The sequence below is a fragment of the Ipomoea triloba genome, chromosome 7 (assembly GCF_003576645.1).
Source record: "Ipomoea triloba cultivar NCNSP0323 chromosome 7, ASM357664v1".
NCBI lineage: Eukaryota > Viridiplantae > Streptophyta > Magnoliopsida > Solanales > Convolvulaceae > Ipomoea > Ipomoea triloba.
In genome coordinates this window covers 27,485,794-27,492,177 of record NC_044922.1, presented here as the reverse complement: position 1 = coordinate 27,492,177, position 6,384 = coordinate 27,485,794, and positions in this window count along the sequence as shown.

The following is a 6,384-nucleotide window of genomic DNA, read 5'->3' as shown; positions in this document are numbered from 1 at the left end:
GTTCACATAGTTGTGTGGACCATGGTCCATGCAATAATGATTGCCATTTATTGGTGCAAAAATAAAAATTACATTATTTTTATACTGAAGGTACATTATTTTTGTACTGTAGGTACATTATTTTAGGGTACATTATTTTTGTACTGAAGGTACATTATTTGATATATATTATCAAATAATGTACCTACAGTACAAAAATAATGTACTTTTTATTTTTGGTTCACACAACTGTGTGGACCATGGTCCATGCAATAATTTGCCAATAAATGGTATGGAGTTGAACTTGAAAAGTTATAAAGCTAACTGTTCAATCAACATGGCTGATGTTGCCCAAATTAGTAAAATAATTTATCAATTATTTAAATTAGTTATTAAAGTGACACATACCTAACCTTTGGCAAGTCCCCATCCAAATTTAGTGTAACCATTTCTATATTTTCAATTTGAAACGAGTGTTTGTAGTGGATGGACCCATTGTTGTGTTAAGAATGTCATAAGTTTATACAAGCAATACAAGCTAAATTATTGTGACATTTAATATATATGTCGAAATTAATATTTGTGTTGACAAAATGGTTATGCATTATAAATATTTCTTTTGAGATGGCAAGAAAAAAACCCGCAATTTATTTGAAAGTATGCACATGATAATCGCACTAGAAAGACCATGTACGACATGCTCAACCAAAAAAGCGATGGCAAGAACTCGTGATCTTCAAATACGAAAATCATATATGCTTCATCCACTTCGTCAGTCTTTTCGTGGCTACATTATAAATATTTGAAGTTTGGACTATAGTCTATATGTCTTTGACACCTTATCAAGTGGAATTAGTAGTTTACAACCATATTTTTTGTCATGTCTTGTCGATGTGAACAAGTTGAATTCATAGTAGTTCTTTTGCTCGTTGTGAACAAGTTGAATTCTCGTAGTTCTTTTGTTTCATTGTTTAAATAAAAAAAATTAATATCTTGAAATAGTTATTAACTTTATGTTACGTAAATAAGTTTTTAAGCTTAATTATTTATAGAGGTCATATATCATAGCGTGAGACATCACAATATATGCAACAAAGCATAACCTTAATAGCCCTAGAATGTGTGGCCGAGTGCATAGTTCTTGTATTTGAAGATCAGATAAAAAATTTCATTCTCGCTTACAATCTATCAATCAAGTCCTTCGTACACATCTTTGGTAGGGGCTACTTACAATTTGAACAATTTAATTACTCAATTATTTAAAAAAATAAAATAAAACAAAATGGCCTATTGGGCATCTACCTCAAGTCCCTTTCTATCTATTTCATATATGCGAAACTCCCGCCAAAAGGAAGGCATGGAATAAAGTTGTAACACAAACCTACAAAACTATCTTATTCATTCATCAAATCCTGCACAACATGATCATGCCATATATCAATCAACATGTATACCATATGTAACATTTGTACAACAACGGATTGTACAAAAAGTTGTTTTTCATATACATCAATCTTTCTAAATATACGTGGAAAATGACATTGTAGCAAATATATAATTAGGGGAAAAATATGTAAATGGAAATATTATATAGTGAACTTATCAAATTAAAGCGTGTGATATTATAGGGTATTATATCATTTTAAATTATTTTTTCATGTCAAAACACAAAACTATTTTAAAAAATCAAGTGAAAGAAAAAGAATCACAAAAACTAGAATCTTATTCTTCAAGACTCCATTCCTGAAACATTAAAAAGAAGATTGGTGTCATATGTTTTTGGGAAAATGGTCAAATAGACCTCTAAACTTTATACCAAAAGTCAATTAGGTACATAAACTTTTAAAAAGTGCAATTAAGCCATCACACATGTTATTTGTGGTCAAATAAGTCAAGTTTACCAGTAACCAACAGGTTACCAGTCAAAAATTGTTGAAAAACATCACCATCGACGAAAATGACGACTTCCGGTGACCGGCAAGTCGCTGGTAGCTATCTCCGGCGACCTTTCAGGTTGCCTTCTCTAAGGAAAGCGACCTTAGGTCGTCGTTGGTCGCTGGACGTCGCCGGCGGATACAAATGACCTGTAATAGCTACCGGCGACTCGCCGATCGCCGGAAGTCGTCCTTTTCGTCGATGGTGACGTTTTTCAGCAATTTTTGATTGGTAACCTGTTGGTTACCGGTAAACTTGACTTATTTGACCACAAACTTCTCTAAGGAAAGCGACCTCAGGTCGTCGCTGGTCGCTGGAAGTCGCCGACGAATACAAATGACCTGTTATTACAGGTCATTTACCTGTTTTTTAGCTTTATTGCCTCAATTTGGCATGTTTGAGGGCTTAATTGCACTTCTTAAAAGTTTAGTTGTCTAATTGACTTTTGGTGTAAAGTTTAGGGGCCTATTTGACCATTTTCCCCATATGTTTTGGTTGGTGTTCCAGAATAACCCGACTACATATATACTTAAGATTCATCTGCAAACTTTGGTTAAAATTGATTAACTGATTGAATTGAAAAAAAAAAGAAGATTAATCAGTTAGTGATTAAACTTTTTATTTGGTTAATAGTTTTACAGTTTTAAGAATTTCAGTTATTTGTTATGCCTTGACCACCGGTTTCAAACATATGACCATCCATTTAGAATGGTATCTGAGATGTCATCGCACTACATGATTGGTAAAAATCTGGCGGCGCACACACACACACATAGATATATATATATATATATATATATATATATAAATTTGGTTCAAATGTGGCGCTGCTCTCCCAATCTCCCATGCAGTTGTGTGGACTCATATGTACCATTAGATGCACTCAGATCAGTGGTTGAAAATCAATGAAGATGGGAAAGAACGCGGCGACACTTTGGTAATTTCCTTCGCTAGGTATATTTCGGTGGTCAACTAAGTGTTGGTGTGTATGCACTTTTAAGTGAACTGTGATGTACCACAAAGTGCTGGTCTGTGGTGCACTAATGGAAAAAACGTGGTGACATTTTGATAATTTTTTGCACCAAGTTTATTTCATTGGTGCATTAAGTGTTGGTATGTGGTGCACTAAGGAGTGATATGTAGTGTACTTAGCAGTGATTTATGGTGCACCACAAAGTGCTAGTTTGTGAAAGTGCGGGTTTGTGGTAAACATATCTAAGTGCACCGTCAAACATAGCTGAATGCACCAGCTAATCAGCCATCACAGAAAATATTTGAGGCTCCAGCTGCACTTAGGAGTGGCCTATAATGCATTTATGAGTGATCTGTGGTGCACTTATAAGTGATTTGTGACAAATTTATGAGTGTCTAACGGTGCACTTTGGAGTGGATGCACCACCCAGCATATCTAAATGCACCATATCGCATGACTATATTTGGCCTAAATTAATCAAGCAATCTACACATTTATTTCTTTCCTTAACATGTGATATCCTTCTATCATCCAAAAAGTTTTTGACAATCAAATAACATAGGGGCATACCACACTCCAACTACAACCCACATTCTATACCTTTATATAATTACATCCACAATATTCTATATCTTTTAAAATTGTAATACATATAAAAATGTTATTATATTTTTCCAAAATGAAAATATTATATTAGCCAATGAACACCCTGTAACTATCCAGAGAAAAGAGAGTCCAAGGTCGGTGGATTTTTGTCCCACAAGCAGCTATAGTCTATCTATTTGCCGAAAGAAAAGACTAATGAGTTGATGGAACCCTAGGCAAAATCCTTTTCTACATCTCATAATGCCATGATTTTTAATTTTCATAAATCATATTTCTTTAATTTCATTGTGCCCAAACCGTGTCATTTTTCAATTCAAAGGCAAAACACTTAAAATATATTTGCATTTTGATTTTAAAAAAAAAAAATAATAAATCAGCTTAAACCAAGAATATCAAGCCAGTAACTACCCAATCAACTCGATTGGAGTTGACCACAGAACCTTTTCTTAGCTATAGTATGCACACAGCAGATATTGGCAAATGGCACGTAGAAAGTGATGATAATGTTGGTGTGAGTTAGGCCAAAATTAAGGAATATATTCAACATAGACGCCAATATCCTAATGATTAAATTGAATGTGGTTTTTACAGCGTTGTTGATCTCCAATAATGTGTTGTGGTCTAACATAGTCCAATATGCATCATTAAACCTTACCTAGGCAAACAACCTAGAAACAATAAGAATGATTTCCAGGAGCGTTTTCAAAGATGGTAGGGCTGTCCACTTCCAAATTAAAGTAGAATTTTGTAATCTATATATATTTTTTGATATGTATAATCGTTTGTGACGGGTTATTATAGGCAGTTCAATTAGCCTAATAATAATCTAAATAATAATATTTTGATCGATTGATAAAATAGATTAATGAAAAAATTTTACCTCTGAAAGATTAGTAAATTGTTTAAAGATTACAAGTTGTATTGACACGTTATTTGATGGGATTGTCCGATTGATCTCCTCATCCCTCCAACCTTATTCTCCTTCTCATCATTATTGAGTACTCACCCTTGTAGTAATCAAAACAATTGACTTAACTATTTCTTTTATTGGAACAATGAATTTGTAACTCGAATAAAATTAATTATATATATGCTAGATACAGAGTACGTAAATATCTATCTAGTGCAGTCAACATTTGTTGTCAATACCCTCTTGGTTTAGCTCATTGCGCAGAGTATTTCTAACGTGGTTTACTTCTATTGTGTAGTTTGTGAGATATTACATAGAAATATGATTTACCAATTACACACCCTCAGACAGGTTGATGTGCGACTTTTCCTTATTACCTAAAAATTGTTTTCTCTTATGTAGCTTGACAAAAAAAACAAAATTTAATCCATCCAATACACCATTTCGAATAGTGATTACTTATTTTCTTCATTAAAATAGAAGTAAATATATAATAGCTATTAATTATTAAAATAGAAGTAAATATATAATAGCTATTAATTATTAATCTTGATTAATGTGGTGGACATATATTCTGGCAAAAGATAATGTGGATGGCCTAGCTAGCTACCTCATGCTAACATTTTCCCCACCCCCAAAGTTGCGCATGTAATTAAACAAAATCAAAAGCTGATTCAAAAAATTGAGTAAGAGCCCATTTCTTTGCAGCTTTTGTCAATGTTTTATTACTTTTTTTTTTTTTTTGTCTTACCATAAAACCACACACCAAGACTGAAATTGTTTGTATTGCATAAGACTTCAAGATCGATAAAAATATGTTCTTCCCTAATCAATTTTAAAGTAGATACAGCCGGCATGAGCAGCTCAATTAATCACAGGGGTAAAGTTTGGAAAGAAGATCAAGAATGGAAAGAAGATCAAGAATTGAGTCGTAGTCAGCTCCTAGGTGCTGGTGTTTATTTCCTCCTTCTTCCCCACAAGAATCTTTAATAATTTACATAAAAAGCAGCTGCTGATATTATGCACACCATTAATTATGACCAAAACTAAATCATAATATTATAGTATATATGTTGTCCCAAAGCAACCTATTTATTCATGGGATTGATTGATGATTAATAATAATTCATTGAATATTGTTTGTTGGCATGGAAATTGAAGCAAAATCATGAATTAAGTGATACAAATGAGACTGCAAATCAGCAAGTGACATGATTATATAGGGAGGAATGAGTGCAATGGGGAGTGATGGCCCAAGTTCCAAAAGAGATTGATGAGTATGGGGATTAAGGTGGGACTTGAAAATTTTTATTTTGTGTGCTTTTATTCTTTTGATGATCATGATGATAATAAACTTATACCTAGCTTGCCCACATAATAAACTTATACCTAATAATAGTAATAATGGATTTGTGGTCACAGTCCCACACTCACCCCATGGGTGCATGGCAATTTGGGAAATAATGTTTTTGACAGTTAGATAGCACAAAAATGAAAAAAACAAAAACAAAAACAAAAACAAAAAAAAAATAATCATGCAAATGCAGGATAAATATAAAACAATATAACTGTGTATTTACATATATTTTTCTTTTAATATGCATTAATAACTTTTTGGTAAATTTTGCACTTCAATATATAGTCCTTAGCATCACTAGGTCAAGATAGGGTTGTGATGATTTTTTGGGGACCGGATCCATCATAAATCGGGTATGTAAGTATAGAACTGGACAGAAAAATAGCTCGGGGCGGTAGGCCCAAAATAGTACGTACAAAACTTGAGATACTGGTTCAAAACGGCGGTCTAAATAATAAATAAATAAATAATACAAGCTATAAATCAAGGCCAAATAATGAGCTAAGAATAATAATTAAGAGAGCTAGAAGGGTCATACTATTTGTATGTGTTTTTTGATCTTGTAATTATATTAGCGCGCAATTCACTTATCAACTGTCCCAAACTGTTGAGTTATCTGTTCCA